The sequence below is a fragment of the Podarcis filfolensis genome, assembly GCF_964270895.1.
Source record: "Podarcis filfolensis genome assembly, chromosome: 4".
Taxonomy (NCBI): Eukaryota; Metazoa; Chordata; class Lepidosauria; order Squamata; family Lacertidae; genus Podarcis; species Podarcis filfolensis.
In genome coordinates, this window is record NC_139607.1 from 93,957,034 (window position 1) to 93,980,372 (window position 23,339).

A 23,339-nucleotide genomic window follows, 5' to 3' on the forward strand; every position below is an offset into this window, starting at 1 on the left:
TGATGGTGGCTTGAGGGTCCTTCGGTTCCCAACATCATACAGTAAATATTGCACAACGGCTGTTAGTCAGATTAGCTAATGCTTCTTAATACCAGTTGCTGGAAACCTCAGGAGGCTCGTCTTGTGTTTTTATGTATCTGTTCATACAAAAGAAGAAACCAAGAATCCTTTTCAAGAAATCAGTGGACTCGAGTCTCTCTGTATGTAAAGGAAGGAGCTAGAACAGGCATAGGCAACCTCGGCCCTCCAGATGTTTTGAGACTACAATTCCCATCATCCCCAGCCACTGGTCCTATTAGCTAGGGATGATGGGAGTTGTAGTCTCAAAACGTCTGGAGGGCCAAGGTTGCCTATGCCTGAGCTAGAATGAGGATTGGGCATGTGGTGCGCGAGAGAAGAAAGATTATGCAAGGTCTAGCAGACTACAGAAAATAGCAGCTGCGTCAACAGAAGCATGGGCATAGCCAAGGGTGGGGGGCAAGGGGGGCAGCTGCCCCCCAAATCAATTTTAAAAAATCCATAAAAATCCATAGCAAACTGAGGTTCTGCCCCCAACATATGGCCTGCCCCCGCTAAGAAAAATCCTGGCTATACCCATGAACAGAAGTATAGTACCCAGGGAAGTGATAGTCCCACTCTATTCTTCCTTGGTCAGACCCCACCTGGAGTACTGTGTCCATTTCTGGGCACCACAATTTAAGAAGGGTGTTGACAAGCTGGAACGTGTGCAGAGGAGGGTGACCAAGATGATTAAGGGTCTGGAAATGAAGCCTGATGAGGAATGGTAGAGGTATGTTTCGCCTGGAAAAGAGGAGCATGAGAGGAGATAGGAGAGTCATCTTCAAATATTTAAAGAGCCGTCACATGGAGGATGGAGCAAGCTTGTTTTCTCCTGGTCCGGTGGGTAGGACCCGAACCAGCTGCCTCTTTGCTTTTCTCAACATCTCCACATCTGTGGAGGCAGAACATAGCCATCAGGGTTAGTAGCCAAGTCGGAGAGGCTGTGTTAAGGTGCCACAAGACCCGTTGCTTTTGTCGCGACTGAGTAAGGTGGTCACCAGGGACACGGATGGCGCTGTGGGTTACACCACGGAGCCTAGGGCTTGCCGATCAGAAGGTTGGCGGTTCGAATCCCCGCGACGGGGTGAGCTCCCATTGCTCGGTCCCTTCTCCTGCCAACCTAGCAGCTCCAAAGCATGTCAAAGTGCAAGTAGGTAAATAGGTACCACTCCAGCGGGAAGGTAAACGGCATTTCCGTGCGCTGCTCTTGTTCGCCAGAAGCGGCTTAGTCATGCTAGCCACATGACCCGAAAGCTGTACGCCGGCTCCCTCGGTCAATAAAGTGAGATGAGCGCCGCAACCCCAGAGTCGTTCGCGACTGGACCTAACGGTCAGGGGTCCCTTTACCTTTAAGGTGGTCAGCCTTCTGAAAATTGCTGCACTGAAGAGTTTTAAAGACTTTTGCAGACTGGCAGACATTATGGAAATATTTGACCCTGGTGGGGCCAGGAGGGCATTGCTTGATTTTTTAAAAAAATCCAAAGCACCATCTGAAGCATTTGTGATGATTTAATACTGCTTCTTCTGTCTAAATTGCAAAAAAGCAGCACCCCTGCTGTGCTAAAGGAAGTAACCCAGGCAAGCGAGTGGGGGCACCCTTCCGGCAATGTCTCTGTTCAAAATAAGTAAATAGATCTGGTTCTGTAGACGGCAAACAGGCTATTTTCAATTTAGCATTTCAGAAATTCCCTTGGGGAGGCTGCACTTGATGAGCCACTAGCAAAAGGGGGTGGAGAGGGGGAAAAGACATGCTTCCTTGCTCAGTGTCTGCACAGAAGCCGCTCGGTCGCTTACTGCAAGGTAATTATGATGCTTTACATCTGTCAGATGTTGTAAGGTGTGGGCCTCTTAAGGATCTGCCATGGCCCACTGCTTCGCTCCCTCTCCTGTGATGATCTGGGCAAACATCTGTTCTTCCTCTTACCAGTAGCAGATTTTCTCTGTATCCGGAAACTGCCTTTTAATTGCTCACATTGCAATAATAATAATAATAATAATAATAATAATAATAATCTAAAGACCTTTTTGCGCCTGCACTCCCCTTTCATGCCCTGCGTCTCCCAGGTTGGTGTGGGAGGCAGTTGCATTTTGCTGCATTGTATCAGCGTGTCAGCGGGGAAACTGAACGGTGAGATTAAGCATTATTATTAATGGAAATAATTTATTACTTATACCCCGCCTGTCTGGCCGGGCCTCCCCAGCCACTCTAGGCAGCTCCCAACAGGATATTAAAAACACGATAAAACATCAAACATTAAAACACGTCCCTAAACAGGGCTGCCTTCAGATGTCTTCGAAAAGTCCGATAGTTGTTTATTTCCTTGACATCTGATGGGAGGGCGTTCCACAGGGCGGGCACCACCACCAAGAAGACCCTCTGCCTGTTTCCCTGCACTTCTCACACTGAGGGAACCATCAGAAGGCCCTCAGAGCTGGACCTCCGTGTCCAGGCTGCACGATAGGGGTGGAGACGCTCCTTCAGGTCTACTGGGCCGAGGCCGTTTAGGGCTTTCAAGGTCAGCACCAACACTTTGAATTGTGCTTGGAAATGTACTGGAAGCCAATGTAGATCTTTCAGTTCAGATTTCCTCTCGGCCTATTAATCTCTAGGTGGCCTCCGGCAAAGACCCTCCTGTCTGCCCCTCAGGCACCCACCCAGCTGCAATGTGGGAAGGAAAACAGCATCCTTTCTTACAGGTCAGGTGGAGAAGGTGAGAGGAGACCCTAAAGTCCTCCTGACCTCTACTGGAGGGATGTGAGTCATTGTCACCAAGGTCCCTCTCTGCTGAGGCACCTTCTCTGACCCACAGTAGGAGTGTCTCACTCTGCCATCTTGTCATGCCACCTCCAAAGCACTCCTCTTGGGTCCCACTCTAGATTACTCAATTATTTGCCAGGCCTTCCTAGGCTCACAAAGATGGCGGTGATCCTTGAAGGCTTTGCGCATTAATCAGATGCCCACTTTAGCCCAGGGGAGAAGAAACGTTTTCCCATTAGGGCAGGCATCCCCAAACTTGGCCCTCCAGATGTTTTGGGACTACAATTCCTATCATCCCTGACCACTGGTCCTGTTAGCTAGGGGTGATGGAAGTTGTAGTCCCAAAACAGCTGGAGGGCTAAGTTTGGGGATGCCTGCATTAAGGGGTGATATCAAGTAACCAAAGGAGCTCTAAATCTCTAATTCCCTCCTGGCTGAGACCAGGCAGTCCCCTTCCCTGCTGACCACCTGGCGAAGACCTTTTCATTTCTGCAGGCATTTTAAGCCCATTTCTTATTTTATGGCTGGCTTTAAACTTTCTACCCGTACTGCATCTTCAGTAACCTCATTGTGCACTGCACAGAGACTACAGCAGTTGAGCAGTATATAAATTTGTCAAAATCAGATAAGCAGGCTCTTTACTGGGCAAGGCTAGGTCTTCAGTGGCCTATATCACTCCTAATTCTGTTGTGCAGGAACAGAAATAAGTTTTGCATGGAGAGGGAAAACGGGCGCAGAATTTGGATAGTTTCAGAGCGTTGTGTGTGTGTCTGTACATACAGATCAATAATTGAGTTTCTTTCGTATCTTTTGGATATTTCTGATGTCGTTCTCCTGCAAGCACGCATACACCCTTTTTCTCCTGTTCTTGTAAGCACCTTAATATAGTTACAATAAGCAGAGGATATGATTTCACGCCCTGCAAAGAACTGATAAATGTCAGCGATGCTGGGGCAAAGATCCAGTCATTATGCTGTTTGGAAGAAAAAGAGATAACTTCATGTTAGAGTGTAGGTAATAGACTTTTCCTCAGTAAACTACATCTGTCACCAGATATTAATGAAAAGTGCACTGGTGGTTATCGGAGCAGGATCTCTGCTGCAAAATAGTAGTTTTCCCCCCTGTCTTTCTCGAGGTGTAATAACGTGCCGCAGTGCTACAGCCGTCCCTCTGAAGAGAATTTCAGTATTTTGACAAATGTTAGTGAATTAACGCCTTGTTCCACACCCATGGGAAATAGCTAAGTATTACTACCACAATCTATCAAACGACAGTGTCGAGACATGGGGAAGAAGCTGCTAACTTTGACCAAGGTTTGGGCCTGGCGGTGTTGGGTAAGGATGAGTGGGAGGCAGACATCTTTATTTGCTTAGCCCATTTATTATACCCCAGTTTGTAAGAGGGATTTTTCACCAAGTTGCATGTATATACTAGGGGCCCAAAATGTCAACACCCGGTGCTGCCTCAACAGAGCTACGTGCTATGCAGAATTTTGTGTCTGTTTAGAATCATAGAATCATAGAATCATAGAATCATAGAGTTGGAAGAGACCACAAGGGCCATCGAGTCCAACCCCCTGCCAAGCAGGAAACACCATCAGAGCACTCCTGACATATGGTTGTCAAGCCTCTGCTTAAAGACCTCCAAAGAAGGAGACTCCACCACACTCCTTGGCAGCAAATTCCACTGTCGAACAGCTCTTACTGTCAGGAAGTTCTTCCTAATGTTTAGGTGGAATCTTCTTTCTTGTAGTTTGGATCCATTGCTCCGTGTCCGCTTCTCTGGAGCAGCAGAAAACAACCTTTCTCCCTCCTCTATGTGACATCCTTTTATATATTTGAACATGGCTATCATATCACCCCTTAACCTCCTCTTCTCCAGGCTAAACATGCCCAGCTCCCTTAGCCGTTCCTCATAAGGCATCGTTTCCAGGCCTTTGACCATTTTGGTTGCCCTCCTCTGGACACGTTCCAGTTTGTCAGTGTCCTTCTTGAACTGTGGTGCCCAGAACTGGACACAGTACTCCAGGTGAGGTCTGACCAGAGCAGAATACAGTGGCACTATTACTTCCCTTGATCTAGATGCTATACTCCTATTGATGCAGCCCAGAATTGCATTGGCTTTTTTAGCTGCCGCATCACACTGTTGGCTCATGTCAAGTTTGTGGTCAACCAAGACTCCTAGATCCTTTTCACATGTACTGCTCTCAAGCCAGGTGTCACCCATCTTGTATTTGTGCCTCTCATTTTTTTTGCCCAGGTGCAATACTTTACATTTCTCCCTGTTAAAATTCATCTTGTTTGTTTTGGCCCAGTTCTCTAATCTGTCAAGGTCGTTTTGAAGTGTGATCCTGTCCTCTGGGGTGTTAGCCACCCCTCCCAGTTTGGTGTCATCTGCAAATTTGATCAGGATGCCCTTGAGTCCATCATCCAAGTCGTTGATAAAGATGTTGAATAAGACCGGGCCCAAGACAGAACCCTGTGGCACCCCACTAGTCACTCTTCTCCAGGATGAAGAGGCACCATTGATGAGCACCCTTTGGGTTCGGTCAGTCAGCCAGTTACAAATCCACTGAGTGGTAGCATAGTCAAGACCGCATTTTACCAGCTTCTTTACAAGAATATCATGGGGCACCTTGTCAAACGCCTTGCTGAAATCAAGGTAGGCTACATCCACTGCGTTCCCTTCATCTACCAGGCTTGTAATTCTGTCAAAAAACGAGATCAGGTTCGTCTGACATGACTTATTTTTCAGAAATCCATGCTGACTATTGGTGATCACAGCATTCCTTTCTAGGTGCTCACAGACTGTTTGCTTAATGATCTGCTCCAGAATCTTCCCTGGTATTGATGTCAGACTGACTGGGCGGTAATTATTTGGGTCCTCTCTTTTCCCCTTTTTGAAAATAGGGACAACATTTGCCCTCCTCCAGTCTGCCGGGACTTCGCCTGTTCTCCAGGAATTCTCAAAGATGACTGCCAGTGGTTCTGAAATCACATCTGCCAGTTCTTTTAATACTCTTGGATGCAGTTCATCTGGCCCTGGAGACTTGAATACATCTAGACTAGCCAAGTATTCTTGTACTATCTCCTTAGTTATTCTGGGCTGTGTTTCCTCTGCTGAATCATTTGCTCCAAATTCTTCAGGTCGGGCATTGTTTTCTTTATCGGAGAAGACTGAGGCAAAGAAGGCATTGAGGAGTTCAGCCCTTTCTGTGTCCCCTGTTTGCATTTCACCATCTTCTCCTCTGAGTGACCCCACTGTTTCTTTGTTCTTCCTTTTGCTACGAACATACCCATAAAAGCCTTTTTTGTTGCTTTTAACCTCTCTAGCAAGCCTGAGTTCATTCTGTGCTTTAGCTTTTCTGACTTTGTGTCTACACGTGCTGGCTATTTGTTTGAATTCCTCTTTGGTGGTTTCCCCCCTTTTCCATTTTTTGTACACATCCTTTTTTAATCTTAACTCAGTTAAAAGTTCTTTAGATAGCCACCCTGGCTTCTTTAGGCACCTTCCATGTTTCCGTCTCATTGGTACTGCCTGAAGTTGTGCTTTTACTATCTCCCTCTTAACAAACTCCCAGCCATCATGAACTCCCTTTCCTTTTAGTATTACTGTCCATGGGATCTCACCCAGCACTTCCCTAAGTTTTATGAAGTCGGCTTTCTTAAAGTCGAGAAATTGTGTCCTAGTATGCTTGGCTGCTCCTTTCCGCTGTATAGTAAACTTCAGAAGAGCATGATCACTCGCGCCTAATGATCCTCCCACTTCTACCCCACTAACCAGGTCATCAACATTGGTTAGGACCAGATCTAAAATGGCTGTTCCTCTTGTTGCTTCTCCCACTTTCTGGACAATGAAGTTGTCTGCAAGGCCAGTGAGGAATCTGTTTGACCTTATGCTCTTGGCTGAGTTTGACATCCAACAAATATCCGGGTAATTGAAGTCCCCCATTACTACTATCTCCCTTCCTTTTGCATGCTTGGCCATCTGTTCCAGGAAGGCATCATCTATGTCCTCCGTTTGGCTTGGGGATCTATAGTAAACTCCCACAATGAGGTCTCTGTTATTCTTCTCTCCCTTAATTTTGACCCAAATGCTCTCACTTTGGCTTTGAGGTTCTAAATCTTGGATCTCTTCACAGGTATACACATCCCTGACATATAACGCCACTCCTCCTCCTTTCTTGTCTGGTCTGTTTCTCTGAAATAGATTGTATCCCTCCATTATTACATTCCAATCGTGGGACTTATCCCACCAGGTTTCAGTGATTCCTATTATGTCATATTTAGTTTGCTGCACCAAGAGCTCAAGCTCATCTTGTTTATTTCCCATGCTTTGCGCATTAGTGTACAGACATTGAAGTCCATTAATCATTCCCCCGTGTCTCTTATTTAAGGATTTTTTCCTCTCACCACTAGGTCTGCGTGCTGTTTGCTCCATTCGGTCTATGACATTTGGATGATCATCTTCATCAATTGATAGACTCCTACCTTCAGGACCACTGTCTCCCTCCCCCACATTAGTCAGTTTAAAGCCCTCCTGATGAGGTTTCTGAGATTTTTTGCAAAAACATTCCTCCCAACCGTTGTGAGGTGCAGCCCATCGCTTGCCAGAAGTCCATCTTCAAGAAACTGCATTCCGTGATCTAAGAATCCAAACCGTTCCTGTTTACACCATTTGCGAAGCCAGTTGTTCACTTCCACTATTTTTCCCTCTCTCCCTGGACCACGTCGTTCAACTGATATTGGGTGGTTCTGTTGGGTTTTTTTAATTGTGTTGTGATCTGCAACACTGCAAACACGTCCGCGAAATTTAAAAAGTGGTCTAAAAGTGTCTGAATCATAGACTTGCAGGGCTAGGAGGTGCCACAAGGTAGGGTTGCCATATGTCTGGGAATTCCTGGACATGTCCTCTTTTGGGGGTCCTTCATGTCCATCCAGCGGGGGGGGGGGTAGGATTTTACATTTTACATCAAATGTCCTGAATTTTAGTTTTTTAAAAAATGGTGCGCGGGCGGCTCTGGTTCTGGCTCTGATGTGGGCTACTTGGGCTCTGGCTCGGTGGTGGCAAAGGGGCTACCGGGCGATTGCCCTAAAAAAGCTCAACAACTTTTGAGCTGTCGGGATTTTTACCTCTTGAAATATGGCAACCCTACCGCAAGGGTCTAGTCCAACCCCCTGCAATGCTGGAAACTTTCAGCTGACGTGGGTTTCGAACCCAGAACCCTGGGATGAAGAGTCTCATGCTCTCAGGTCCCAGCACCCAAGGCGTACCCTGTGTGGTAGGCTGTCATGTGAGAGCCACATTATACCACTGAGCCACAGTCCCTGCAGCGACAGGAGTACAGTGGTACCTTGGGTTAAGTACTTAATTCGTTCCGGAGGTCCGTTCTTAATCTGAAACTGTTCTTAACCTGAAGCACCACTTTAGCTAATGGGGCCTCCAGCTGCCGCCGTGCTGCCGGAGCACGATTTCTGTTCACATCCTGAAGCAAAGTTCTTAACCTGAGGTACTATTTCTGGGTAAGCGGAGTCTGTAACCTGAAGCGTCTGTAACCTGAAGCATATGTAACCTGAAGTGTATGTAACCCGAGGTACCGCTGTATAACAAATACAGTGTATAACAAATACAGTGGTACCTCAGGTTACAGATGCTTCAGGTTACAGACTCCGCTTACCCAGAAATAGTACCTCAGGTTAAGAACTTTGCTTCAGGATGAGAACATAAATCGTGCTCCAGTGGCGCAGCGGCAGCCGGAGGCCCCATTAGCTAAAGTGTAACTCCAGGTTAAGAACAGTTTCAGGTTAAGAACGGACCTCCGGAACGAATTAAGTACTTAACCCAAGGTACCATTGTATAATGAATTTGTGCTGGAAACTCTTACAGCAGTTAAACTCTTAAGAATTCTACCATGAGGCAGGGAACCAGCAGGTCTATTTACGCGGCCCAATTGAAAGTCAGCTTGTTTTGCACCTGTCAGTCTCAAGCGCACTGCCGTGGCAAAACCTTGGCATGGAGCAAATAGCCATGGAATGGACCATTGAGCGCATTCTGGGCCTCTGCTAGGAGAAATGGCGCGTGGACCCGCAGAGCGTTTCAGCCTGTCTTCTCACGTGTGCGAGAGAGCAAATCCTCCTTTTCCACCAAGCGGCGTTTGAAAGCTGGAGCAGCCCCAGACTAGAACTTTGTTTTAATTTGAAGCTTGTAATTAGATGTTGATGGATGGGAAGTCACTGGGCAAGTTCAGCGGCGCTGCCTGCTTTGCAGGAAAAGCCAACAATGTTCCCAAGGAGACCCGGCACTTTTTTATTTAATATTAATGCACTGGCGTTTGTTTGCACAGTGCCTATGGAACCATGAAGGTTGGCAGGGCCTGATCTCAGGGTTATTTTGGCTGCGTGGGTCCAGTGGTTTCCTTCCCCGCCCCCGGTATAATTCTCAGCGCTTTTCTGCTCAGGTTTATACAAAGTTGTGTTTTTCAGTTTAATAAACCTTAGAGAACAAAATAATATAATTCGTTCTGAGGCTGCAGCAGACTCAAAAGCCAGGGATCTCTTTGACAGCAGACATTCCCAGTGCTTTTTTTCCTAAAAAAATTAAAAATGTTTAGGGGTACTCTCATTTTCCTACTCATATTGAAATACTGCCCCTCAATGAGGCCAAACTTAGATTCACAAAATGTTTTGGGGTTTGTGTACCCCTGCGTCCCCCCAGAAAAAAAGCACTGGTTATTCCATATGTGTATTTTGCTTTGAGGTTGTGCTGTTTGATTATATTACAGTGGTACCTCAGGTTACATACGCTTCAGGTTACATACGCTTCAGGTTACACACTCTGCTAACTCAGAAATATTACCTTGGGTTAAGAACTTTGCTTCAGGATGAGAACAGAAATTGTGCGGCGGCAGCAGGAGGCCCCGTTAGCTAAAGTGGTGCTTCAGCTTAAGAACAGTTTCAGGTTAAGAACGGACCTCTGGAACGAATTAAGTACTTAACCCGAGGTACCACTGTATGTTAATTATGCTGCATACCTTGGTGAAAAGGTAGGACAGAAATAAATGAAGGAAGGAAAGGTGAGGAGCGGATCAGTGGACAGAACTCCAGAATTTTATTAAACTTGTATGTAAAGGCTACATTGGCACCAAGGTTAATGCACATTTAATGGCTGTGTTCTGCATCCACTGTTGGCAACAGCAGTGCCTCTGCATACCAGCTGCTGGGAAATACAAGGGGGTGGGGAGAGCCCTGTTGAGCTCAGGTGTTACTTTTTGGTTTCCCGTGGGCACCTGGTTGGCCACTGTGGGATAACAGGATGCTAGGCTGCATGGGACTTTGGCTTGATCCAGCAAGGCTGCTGTTGTGTTTCATTAGCCCTAGTGGTCATTTTGCAGAGCCTTTCCTCCTGCAGCCAGCTCTCAATGTACGAGAAGTTGTGGGTTGTATACTCCTTGCCACTTTTCCATGATACATCACTGCATTCACGCAGTTTCGTCACTTCCCCCCAATTCTATCCTATGAGACCTTTACCATCTCAGCTGTTTATCCAACTCTGCACTGTTTAGCGGGGTTTTTTATGCTGTATGCGATCTCCTCTTTCTGTCGGCAAATTATTTGGCAAACGCCGTGCGGCTAAGGAAAGGTGATTAAAGAATGCTCATCTTAGATTTGGAAATGGCCCGAATCCAGCGTTTAATGGAACAGGAAGAGAGAGTCTTTATCTGAGACAGATTTGGTCAAGGCTTCCCGAGAACAGCTCAGCAGAAAAACACCCTTGAGTAGGTCGTTCGTAATTCATCCATAAGCCTGCACCGGAGCCAAAAGAATTATCTCAGTCCCTAAATCAAGCATGTGTTTTAAGTGTTGCTATAACAGAGCTTAGGGAGCTTTTCTTAGCCCAGCAAAAGTCCATGATTTGTTCTGCTTTGCACGTGGCAGTAAACAATAGTTCAAAACAAACTTTGGTTTGATGTCAGGCGTGGGGAAACTCTGATTCTACAGAAGCTGTGGGACTACAGTTCCCATCATCCCTGACTTTTTGCCACACTGAGTGGGGCTCATGGGAGTTGGAATCCAAAAGCAGTGGGAGAGCTGCAGATTCTCAACTCCTGTGAATGCATGGCATCCTGGAGCAGCGCATTGGTATGGTGCATGCCTCACCTCACCATCACTGCTGCTGCTGCCCTGCCACCAGGAAGGAAGCCAGAGTCTGGCTTGTCATCGTTCCTCACTAAATTGTAACTATGGTTTGTTTTTGGTTGACTGCCTATGGTCTGCTTGGGGAAATGGAACCGCAAGCCCAGGTGTCTGGCATTTCCTAGTGGCACAGCACAGGAGCAAAGCTAGCAGCACACAGCAGCATGCACCAGCATGCAAATTAAACAATTGTTTGCTTTGAACCATGGCTTAATGCTGGGATGGAGAACCTCAAGCACAGGGTTCAATGAGACACCCCCCTAAGCATCACTTTCTGTCAGCCCTATTCCCCAGGCTGCACACCTCTTCTTCTTCTTCTTCTTCTTCTTCTTCTTCTTCTTCTTCTTCTTCTTCCTCTTCCTCTTCCTCTTCCTCTTCCTCTTCCTCCTCCTCCTCTTCTTCTTCTTTGGCAATCACTTGTAGCCTAGTAAGATTGTCTTCCATGAACACAATTTTAACAGTGAGTCCGTAAGTGACTGTGGAGGCCAATTCTGGATCCACACGTCCTCCCACAGTGGGGACATTGGTTTCCAGGTGGGAGTTGATCACGGTGTAGATTTGCCAAGTGTGCCTTCATCTTAGCGCATTTCTCCCTTTTGCTTTGAGTTCAAATGTCTTCAGAGCCCATGACACCTTTGGTAAAGGCTGTTCTCCAATTGGAGCGCTCGCAGGCCAGTGTTTCCCAGTTGTCGGTGTTTATACTACATTTTTTAAAGATTTGCCTTGAGAGAGTCTTTGGACCTCTTTTGTTGACCACCGGCATTACGCTTTCCATTTTTAAGTTCAGAATAAAGTAGTTACTTTGGAAGTCGATAATCAGGCATCCACACAACATGACCAGTCCAAAAAAGTTGATGTTGAAGAATCATTGCTTCAACACTGGTGATCTTTGCTTCTTCCAGTACACTGGCATTAGTTCGCCTGTCTTCCCTAGTGATGTGTAAAGTTTTTCGGAGACACCGTTGATGGAATCTTTTGAGGAGTTGGAGATGGTTTATAAGTGGTCCATGTTTCACAAGCATACAGTAAGTTTGGTAGTACAATAGCTTTGTAAACAAGCATTTTGGTTTCCCAGAGAATGTCCCGGTCCTCAGACACTCTGCACTTCAATCGGGAGAAAGCTGCACTCTCAGAGCTCAGGTGATGCTGGATTTTGATATCAATGTCGGCCCTTGTGGAAAGATAACTGCCCAGGTAGTTAACACACACACCCTTTGGAGTGTAGAAATCTGGCTGAAATGTAACTTGGATAATCATAGGCTCATAGCATTGTAGAGTTGAAAGGGACCTTGAGGGTCATCTAGTCCAACCCCCTGCAACGGAGGAATCTCAACTAGTACTGCATCTTGCCTGGATAGAGTATAGAGAGGAATATGTGATTATATTAGCATTTGTTTTGCCACCCACTTTTGATTCTGGCCCTGCTCGCCACTGGTGGCTTTTGGCCTTCAAGGTTTTGTTTAATGGAATGTGGCCTTTGGGCTGCAGCAGACTTCATGCCCCTTGGGTTGAATGTGGTTTGCACCGGGCTCTTGTGAATCCAACGGGAATATTCTCCCTTGCTGCAAACGTTTCTTGCTGCAAAATCCTCTCTCTGTCCCCAAATTTGCAAGCACTTGGCTTTGCACTTTTTCTGCAGAATGGGCTCATCCATATAAATTGAGTGGGGTGCCTGGCAAGCCACTTGCCCCCAAGGCGGTGTGACTCGTCTAGGGCAAATTCCTCACTGCAAGCAGGATTTATGGAGAACGAGCAGGGGTTTTATGACTTGCTTAACATCAGGTTCTCTGGGTCCTGTTAAGAAAATGTCACAAAGCCTTAGGCACTCTGCTCCCACTTTTACAAGCTTCCTGCTCGAGACCCTTACCGCTTCTCCTATAAAAGCCACAGTGTTTGGAGAGTGGGCAAATGAGAACTGAAAAGGAGCTGGATGGGGTGTTGGGTGCTTCCCTCTTCACTGCCTCACCTCCCACCCAGCCCAGGTCTGCATCTTCGTCACACTAGATTTCCTCTGTGTGTGGGTGGCCCCTTATTGGAGGAGAGAAAACTGCACAGAAAACCCAGGGGTAAGCAAAAGACGTGCCATTTTTCTGTACATCTGTACCTGTATGTCAGGAAGAATGTGTAGCTTATACAATCTGAAAGCATACTTTCCTGGCTGCTACACTGGCAAGAGCCAGCGTGGTGTAGTGGTTAAGAGCGGTGGACTCATAATCTGGTGAACCGGGTTCGCGTCTCCGCTCCTCCACATGCAGCTGCTGGGTGACCTTGGGCCAGTCACACTTCTCTGAAGTCTCTCAGCCCCACTCACCTCACAGAGTGTTTGTTGTGGGGGAGGAAGGGAAAGGAGAATGTTAGCCGCTTTGAGACTCCTTCGGGTAGTGATAAAGCGGGATATCAAATCCAAACTCCTACTCCTACTACTTTCCTCCATATCGGGCTAATTCGCCCTCCTATCAGTAGCAGAGGAAGCCGCTGGAACACCCGGAATGGCAAATATGACACGCACCCAGGGGGTGGGTTGATCCAGCCAGGGGGCGGGGGGAAACCGGCAATGGAAGTAGTGCGATCCTGCCACGGGGGAGCACCAATCTTCCTGGGGGTGCCATCGGCGATGCGCCAACCCTCCCGGGGGTGGCAGCACCACCCACCAATCACACAGAGGCTGCCATCCATCCTCCAGCCACCTTCAGACACTCACACAGGACCTTCACCGCCTTCACTGTTTCTGATTTGAAAGAGAGGTAGAGCTTTAAGTCAACAGATGGCATACTGGTTGAGGGTATTACTCCTCCCAGTGCCAGATATTCTGGGGGCCCAACCCTCTGAAGGAGTGTTGCAGCATGAGAAATTCCACTTGCACCAGACTGCTTGGCATCATCTCGGCAGCCCCCATTTTGTGTCACAATGATTCACGCAGATGACCGGAGCCTGTGCCTTTTGCCATTGGGCAGGCAATGTGAAATCTGTCAGTTTCACCCTGGAAGAGTGGCAGATGAAGGTGACGGATTATATGGAATTGGCGGAAATGACTGGCAGAATCCGAGACCTGGGAGAAGAGTTGGTGGAAAAAGACTGGAAGAAATTTAAAGACTACCTTCAGAAACACTGTAAAATTAATGAATGTTAAAATGATGTCGGACTGAAAATAAGTGGCATTAGCAACAAAGTTAATAAGAATATGCAAAAATGAATTGATAAATGGATGAAAATATAGAGTTATAATATGTTAAGATATAGAGTTAAGATAAACGAAAGAAGGTAAGGATTTGCTGATTTGATTATTTAAATGGGAATACAAAAAAGGGAGGTGTGAGGAGGTCAAGTAAACAAGCTAATAAGTTTAAAGTTACTAAAAACGGATTTGTTTTTTCATTCTTTTTTATCTATTTGTTTTTTGTATTTTGTATTTTTATTCCTCTTTTTTCTCTTTTATGTATTTTTCTATGTTTTCTTTTTTGTATCTTTTTCTTTCTACGTGACTTTTTTCTATTTTGTAAACTTATGTTTTTGTAAAATCACAATAAATATCTTTTTTTAAAAAAATGAAATCTGTCAGTTTCTCAGAGTTAGGGAGTTATATGGCCCTTATGCTTGAATTTACTGGTAAACATCAGAACTGAATTATATGCTTTTCCGTTGAAATCCATTTTTAGTCATTTTCACAACACCCGTCTCTGCTGGATCGGTGCTGACTTGCTCATTTCCTGGAGGGGCTCATCGTGCTTTAAGAAGCAGCCCAAGAGCTTCCTGGCATTTGGAAATTAAACGGTAGGGGTGAGCAGGAAAAATTAGACAAGAATGCCTTCCTTATTGGCAGTTACCCTCTTTATTCCCATTGTCACAACAAGGGGAGCGTTGCTCTTGAATAACCTGCTGATAGATTACAGATGGCAGCTGGAAAAATGAGGATGCAGTTTCATAAAGCATCAGGTGGAGGCTAGGTGCCCCAAAGTGCCACTTTTAGATTTGTTTGCCAGTGTGCCACAGGCTAAATTATTAGTTTTTCACACCCTGCAAAGTCCAGAGAGGGGCTGGTGACACCTTGAGCATGCAAACCCAGCGATCAGGACCCCACATGTTCTGCTATGCTGTTGCTGTGCAATTCCCATCAACCCCAAGAAGTGTGGTTGCTCTTTGGACTACATTTTTAAATGTCATGGCACTACCGTTGGAGGTGAGCTTTTACGCTGAGCCAGCCTCCACCCCAACAGTGTTGGGTGGGGCTGGAGGGAGCTGGAATCCAAAACATCTGAAGGGCAGCAGGTTGGGGAAGGAAACTCCTTCAAAACAATCCTTTGTGGATTCCTCCTTGAGAGCTTTTCTGTGAAGTCCTTGTAATCTCAGAACTACAGCAGCTTGGAGCAGGGCTTTCAGTGTAGCTGCCCCAGTTATCTTAAACGGTCTCGGCCCAGTATACCTGAAGGAGCTTCTCCACACCCATCGTTCAGCTCTGAGGGCCTTCTGGTGGTTCCCTCACTAGAAGAAGTGAGGTTGCAGGGAACCAGGCAGAGGGCCTTCTTGGTGGTGGCACCCACCCTGTGGAACGCCCTCCCATCAGACGTCAAGGAAATAAACAACTACCTGACATCTGAAGGCAGCCCTGTTTAGGGAAGTTTTTAATGTTTGATGTTTCATGGTGTTTTTATATTTTTCTGGAAGCTGCCCAGTCATATGGGTGGCATATAAATAATAAAATTATCATCATCACCAGTGCTATCTTTCTATTTAAAAAGAGGTTCCAGAACTCATCACAAACACCTCCCTTGTTCTCTTATAATGGCAATGGCGCCGACTAAACTGCTTCTGGCGCAACGGAATACCATGATGGAAGCCAGAGCGCACAGAAACGCCGTTTACCTTCCTGCTGCAGCGGTACCTATTCATCTACTTGCACTGGCATGCTTTCGAACTGCTAGGTTGGCAGAAGCTGGGACTGAGCAATGGGAGCTCACCCCGTCGCAGGGATTCGAACTACCGACCTTCTAATTGGCAAATCCAAGAGGCTCAGTGGTTTAGACCACAGCGCCACCTGCTCTAACCACTGCTCTAACCACTGCACCCCACTTGCACCCTGAACCCATCTTTGGAAGGTTTCATTGGTACTTTAATATATATGTATATATTCAGTTGTTTTAAATGTATGTTTGCAGATTGCCTTGAGAGTCCTGGGAAAGGACTTCTCTCTTTACTTAAGAGAGTAAAGGTAAAGGGACCCCTGACCATTAGGTCCAGTCATGGCTGACTCTGGGGTTGCGGCGCTCATCTCGCTTTACTGGCCGAGGGAGCTGGCGTACAGCTTCCGGCTCATGTGGCCAGCATGACTAAGCCGCTTCTGGCGAACCAGAGCAGCGCACGGAAATGCCGTTTACCTTCCTGCTGGAGTGGTACCTATTTATCTACTTGCACTTTGATGTGCTTTCGAACTGCTAGGTTGGCAGGAGCAGGGACCGAGCAACAGGAGCTCACCCCATCGTGGGGATTCGAACCGCTGACCTTCTGATCGGCAAGTCCTAGGCTCTGTGGTTTAACCCACAGCGCCACCCACGTCCCTAACGTAAGAGAATAATAACAGTTTATTGCCTTCAGGCACGTGGGCGCAGGCGCCATTGCTCCAGAGTTCCAAACATTGCCTCTCTCTTCATGAACACTCAGCCTGAGTCCTTTCTCCCAGCACCAGTCCCCTCTGTACCCAGACTCAACTCCCCTTTCTTTCCAGCCCTTCGGCTAGACCTCACAAATGGATTTTAAATCTTAGGCCATAAAAAAAAAAAAGGAGAGGCACATCGTCTGGAAAGTCGAGGTGCGCAATTTGCGAAACAATCCACTTTTGGTCCTCAGAGTCGAAGCCACTCGTCTCCCCTTGCTTCTCCTTTTGTACCCTCATTTATCTCTCTTTCTTTCCCCCCTTTTTTAAAAGGGATGGGGTGGGGAGAAAAGACATTAATTTTCATAAGAAAAGGTAGCTGGGCCCTGCAGATTAACAACATGTCTCGTTTTCTGTGGTAGTCTGTCAAACGAGGCAAAAGCTGGGGGGTTGGGGGGCGAAGGGGGGGCATAATGGCTCTTTAATTGGACCCCGCTTGTTCAAAAAGGTGTGTGTGTGTAGAGGATCTGCCTCTTCGTTCCCATGGCCTTGCAGACCGGCCTCTGAGCATAATGCCAATTAAGAGGGAAATAAAGGATATGCAAAGTGGCTGGGGGAAAAAAACGGTAGCTCAACTGGAATTGCTCCTTTTGTGGCTAAAACAATGGGGCCCTCAGCTCAGGGGAAGAAGGGCTTTCTGCTTAGGACTGCTTCCCGCCCTGTCTCTGACAGGGCTTTGCTGAAGATTGACTGCTGAGCAGGCCAGCGCTGGGGTCGCACGAAGCCGCAGGTTTTTGGAGAGCTCTCTGCATGGCAGAATCAAGTCAAGTGGCCCCCGATTCCTTCTGCCCCTTGGCTTCTGACTTTTGTGGCTGGAGGCAGCAATGCCTCTGCACACCGGTTGCCTGACAGCGCAGGAGGTGGTGGTGGGGAGCTCTTGAGGTCGGGTCCTCCTTGCCAGTTTCCTACAGACCCTCCAAGTGTCCCTATTTTCCAGGGACAGTCCTGGATTTACAGAAGCCATCCTGGTTTTTTATTTGATCCCAGAATGTCCTGCTTTTCCTCGGGACGTCCCTATTTTCATTAGAGAAATGTTGGAGGCTATGAAAGGCTGATCGCCGAAGAATGGATGCTTTTGAATTACGGTGCTGGAGGAGACTCTTGAGAGTCCCATGGACTGCAAGAAGATCAAACCGATCCATTCTGAAGGAAATCAGCCCTGAGTGCTCACTGGAAGGATAGATCCTGAAGCTGAGGCTCCAATACGTTGGCCACCTCATGAGAAGAGAAGACTCCCTGGAAAAGACCCTGATGTCGGGAAAGATGGAGGGCACAAGGAGAAGGGGACGACAGAGGACGAGATGGTGGGACAGTGTTCTCGAAGCTACCAGCATGAGTTTGACCAAACTGCAGGAGGCAGTGGAAGACAGGAGTGCCTGGCATGCTCTGGTCCACGGGGTCACGAAGAGTCGGACACATGACTGGCCAACAGTATATATTTATGCTTTGCTTTCAACTCCTAGTTTAATTCTTTTTCCTCCAGAGTTTTCTCCCTGCTACTAGTCCTTATGTTACATATGAGGAGTCCCTTGCAGGAAACCTAGAAACCAAAGGCTTATATGGTCCAGGAAATAGAAAGTCTCGGGAAACAAAATCCTTCTTTCCCAGGGTCATCGCAAGAGCTGGCTTTCCTGGCAGGCTTTGCGAGTTGTTTTGCCCAATGCTGAAAACAAATAGCTCCTTAAGCCCTTGACCCTTCGTGAAAACGCAGACCTGAGGCAACACCTAATAAGCAACATTTATTATCGCATTATCAGCGGCTACGGCACCCGGATGGCTTGGCACAACCCTGTCCTGTCACCTTTATCAGCCTTACTAATGTCTGGACCCATTTTGCTCACTGCAGAGTCACCGATCAAGATAACTCAGCTGCCTTTTTCTTGCTGATCTTACAAAACCGAGGAACTTTTTTTATATATAAAAAAGAAAAGAAAAGAAATCAAATGAAGCCATTTGACCTAATAAAATACCCAGTCCACCCCCTCAACCAAAGATCCAGGAAGGATAAGCTGTACCTTAGTTTAAAAGACAGAGGAACTAGGGGTAATTCTGGAGAAAAGGCACCTGGGCTGTATCTCCGCTACTGGCTTAAGGCTGGTTAACAAACAAGGAAGTTAAGTCACAACCCTGGTTTGTTAAGTTTCCTTTTTTCGAACATGGCAGGGAACACTGGATTCACGGAAGCTGGGGTTTTTTGTGTGCTGAAACTGCCTCATAGCCGGAGGCTGACACTTATTCACGGTTCAGCGTGACACTTATTCATGGCTTCGTAAACCATGGTTTGTCAACCATGGTTTTCGAAGCCTTATATCAGCCTTCCCTGACCCCAGTGCTGGATTAACGTATAAGCTAAACTAGCTATAGCTTAGGACCCCACTCTCTTGGGGGACCCCAAAAAATTTAAAGGGGAAAAAACCTGAATGTACATTTCCAAAATATAAGATGAAAAACAAATAAAATAAAACCTACATACAGCAACAGTGTTTTGTGTTGTGTAGACTCCTATGATGTAAGTCATGGGCCCCGCCTGCTAGCCTGCTCCCAAAAATATCACTGGTTTGCTCCTTTCTATATATAGGGTGCCTACATTCTGCATGTGCAAATGGCTTTCAATACCTATTAGGTCCATGAATTACCATATAGCATATATTCAACACAAAAAAGCGACAACTTGTTGTTGACAAAGGACAGCTGGAAATAATAATAATAATAATAATAATAATTATTATTATTATTATTATTTATTTAAACCCTGCCCATCTGGCTGGGTTTCTCCAGCCACTCTGGGCGGCTTCCAACAAAACACTAAAATACAATAACCTATTAAACATTAAAAGCTTCCCTAAACAGGGCTGCCTTCACATGTCTTCTAAAAGTTTGGTAGTTATTTTTCTCTTTGACATCTGGGGGGAGGGCATTGCACAGGGCGGGTGCCACTACCGAGAAGGCCCTCTGCCTGGTTCCCTGTAAGTTGGCTTCTTGCAGCGAGGGAACCGCCAGAAGGCCCTCGGCGCTGGACCTTAGGGTCCGGGTAGAATGATGGGGGTGGAGACGCTCCTTCAGGTCTACTGGACCGAGGCTGTTTAGGGCTTTCAAGGTCAGCACCAACACCTTGAATTGTGCTGGGAAACGTACTGGGAGCCAATGTAGGTCTTTCAGGACTGGTGTTATATGGTCTCGGTGGCTGCTCCCAGTCACCAGTCTAGCTGCCGCATTCTGGATTCGTTGTAGTTTCTGGGTCACCTTCAAAGGTAGTCCCACGTAGAGCTTCAGTAGCTTAGGGACTCATCAAACCTAAATCCAGTCCTGCCTGATCTGGTGCCCTCCAGCTGTTTTCTACTGCCACTCACATCAGCCCCAGACAGTACAATCCCCGGGACTGAATCTGAGATGTTCTGCATGCAATGCAGAGTCTCTCCCATGGAGATATGGACCTTCCCTTTCTGGCAATGGACCAGGGCAGAGGGGGAGGTCCATCTGTGCCATTGAAAGAGTCCTAAAGATAAAGGGTAAGCTCCGTGCCAAAGATGCCCTGTTCTTTCTCTCTCTTCCCGCCCCCACCTGCACTGGAAGGATCTTTGCATCCCTATGTGAAGAGGGGAGGTCATCACCCATGCAATTTCCCATGCAAGTCTTTTGACAACAAAGCAGGTGGCCTTCTGAGTTGTAGGGGCAGAGCGGAGGAAAAGGCTGGTAGAAGCCCAAATAATTGCATGAATTGTGTGTGCACAAATAGCCTAATCGCGTTAGCAGACACACTAATTAAAGACGCTGGTGAACCCAACCTAATTACGTGCACAAGAGGCAAACAGTCGAGTGGCGGGTGCCACAAGGCCCTTTCTCGCTTCGCGTTTGTGTCTGACGTTTGGCCTGCCAGGGAAGACTTCTAGCTCAGATTGAGGCCATTGTCGCTGTAGTGTTACTGCCACACACACACACACACCCCTCAGCCCCAGCTCAGTTGGCTGTTTCTGATGCGATCCAGCCAGGAAGTTTCCCAGAGCTCAGCATCCTTTTCTCAAAAGCAAGCTGGTTATTTGCTTTGGGGAGGAGAAACACACAAAAACCCTGATTTCCTCTCAAGGCCATTAGATCCACTGCCTATGAGAATTTCAAGTCTCCGTGTTGGCCAGTGATGGAAACGAGTGGTGTTTCTTATGTCTGTTTGTTCAGGAATTTATTACCTGCTTGTTGCTAGGTCTGAAAGTTGGCTTGTGGAGCAGGGCATACAGTATAATAATAATAATAATAATAATAATAATAATAATAATAATAATTTAAAAAAAAATTTTATTTATACCCCGCCCTCCCCAGCCAGAGCCGGGCTCAGGGCAGCTAACACCAATAAAATCACAGTAAAAGCATAATAGGGGAAAAGGGAGCGGGGGGGGGATTTAAAATACAGGTTAAAATGCAATTTAAAATGCAGCCTCATTTTAAAATAGCCGATAAATCAAGACCATAAGGGGAGGGAAACATAAGGGTCAGACTGAGTCCAAACCAAAGGCCAGGCGAAACAGCTCTGTCTTGCAGGCCCTGCAGAAAGATGTCAAGTCCTGCAGGGCCCTAGTCTCTTGTGACAGAGCGTTCCACCACGTTGGGGCCAGTGCTGAAAAGGCCCCTGGCTCTAGTTGAAACCAATCTAACCTCCTTGAGGCTCGGGACCTCCAAAGTGTTGTCATTTGTGGACCTTAAGGTCCTCCGCAGGGCATAGCAGGAGAGGTGGTCCCGTAGGTATGTGGGTCCTAGGCCGTATAGGGCTTTAAACGTCAAAACCAGCACCTTAAACCTGACCCTGTACTTCACCGGGAGCCAGTGCAATTGGTAAAGCACTGGATGAATGTGATGCAAAGCATACAATATAACACATTGATTCAAGCATCAGTTTATATCCCAGCTTGCCAGGAGAGTTGTGGGACATCGGACAGCAACAGGAAACTGAGCTTTCAGTGGCATGCTGTGTCAACCGAGATTGAGCAGACACCTTCTGTTCTCACCTTTAAACTCCTTTACACTGCCAAGCTGTTGCACTTATTTCTGCAATAATTAGCCGATGGTCTCTGGTTTTAATACTTCAGCTTGGTTTTGCTTGTATGTACACTTGCAGTAAACTGCTTTGATTTCTTTTTTTTTTTTTTTAAAGAATAGCGGTAAATATTTTTTATTTTTTTAAAAGTTGAACAAATCAGTAGATAGAAATATTAGGCGAGCATTCATGGTGCAAAGACCTCCTGGAATAAAACAATTTTAAGCTGGAGTCTGAAATTTAACTGAGATGGTACCTGTCTGATTTCTAATGGCATTTGCTTATTTCTTTTAGCATTTTTTGGCTGGGGGGTGGGGGGAGAAGGAGGATTAAAAAGCACTGCTTGTGTATCAGTGATGAAGCCAGTGGCGACTTTTTAACAAAGCCATTTTCTTCACCCGGTTAAATGTTGGCTGTTTCCCTAAATTGCCCGAATCTTTTTGCCTCTTTCCCCACCTTTCTCTACACATCACTTAGGGGAGGGATAGCTAAAATGGCATCCTCCAGATGTGCTTGGACTCCAGCTCCCATGCTGGATGATCCCATCAGGGATGATGGGAGTTGTAGTCTGGCAACAGCTAGAGGGAACCAAGTTTCTGCCACCCCAGGCTTTGAGCATCCGAATTCAGGCACCCACATGGAGAGCTTTGTTTTGAAAATGGCATCAAAGTCAAGGCGACCAAGAGGCAAGCCTTCTACAAAGAACGTAGAAGAATGCTACCTTCGCGCTCAGAAGGTTGGCAGTTCAAATCCCCGCGACGGGGTGAGCTCCCGTTGCTCGGTCCCAGCTCCTGCCAACCTAGCAGTTCAAAAGCACGTCAAAGTGCAAGTAGATAAATAGGTAACACTCTGGCAGGAAGGTAAACGGTGTTTCCATGTCTCACAGAGTGTTTGTTGTGGGGGAGGAAGGGAAAGGAGAATGTTAGCCGCTTTGAGACTCCTGAAGGGGAGTGAAAGGCGGGATATCAAATCCAAACTCTGCTTTTGCTGCTGCTCTGGTTCGCCAGAAGCGGCTTAGCCATGCTGGCCACATGACCCGGAAGCTGTACACCGGCTACCTCGGCCAGTAAAGCGAGATGAGCACCGCAACCCCCGAGTCGTCCGCGACTGGACCTAATTTTTCAGGGGTACCTTTACCTTTAAAAGCGGCAAACATCCTTCGGAGCGTAATACATTTTAGTTTAAAAATCTTCCTCGGGGATCATCGAAAGCCAGAGGGAGAACTCTGTTCATGAAAGGGAATCTCTCTTTGAATTACCCCTGGGGAAGATTTCAGAATCTTTAAAATGCCCTGGCCTCCTGTTGGTTTTCATTTTGTGGTATGAACTTCCCTCTCTTTCGCCACCGGATTGTGCCTTCCCTCTCCCACCCACCTTCTGCTCAATTTTTTCCATGCTGCTTTTTCTTTCTTTCCCCTGCTTCTTTTAATACCTTCAATCAGGGGCGAAGAGGGGGAGCGAAATCTGAATTAAGGTGCGACGGCTCCTAAAGAGCCAGCTTGTTGAAAAGCACGGAGGACAAAGATGGGGAGATTTCAAAGCTTCTGGGCCTGAAAGAGACCTCCTGTCTTCCTCCTCCTCTCCCAGCACCTGGCGATGCCATTGAGGATGGCTTCTCCCTCCCTTCAGCTTTAAATGAGAGGAACTTCGACAACAC

At 46.8% G+C, this 23,339-nt stretch overlaps 1 protein-coding gene across 14 annotated transcripts in view; it reads left to right on the forward strand.

The window, feature by feature from the left end:
* Window positions 1–23,339, forward strand: part of TENM4 (teneurin transmembrane protein 4) — a 645,582-nt gene that overhangs the window by 238,363 nt on the left and 383,880 nt on the right. The gene's annotated exons all lie outside the window — the stretch shown is intronic.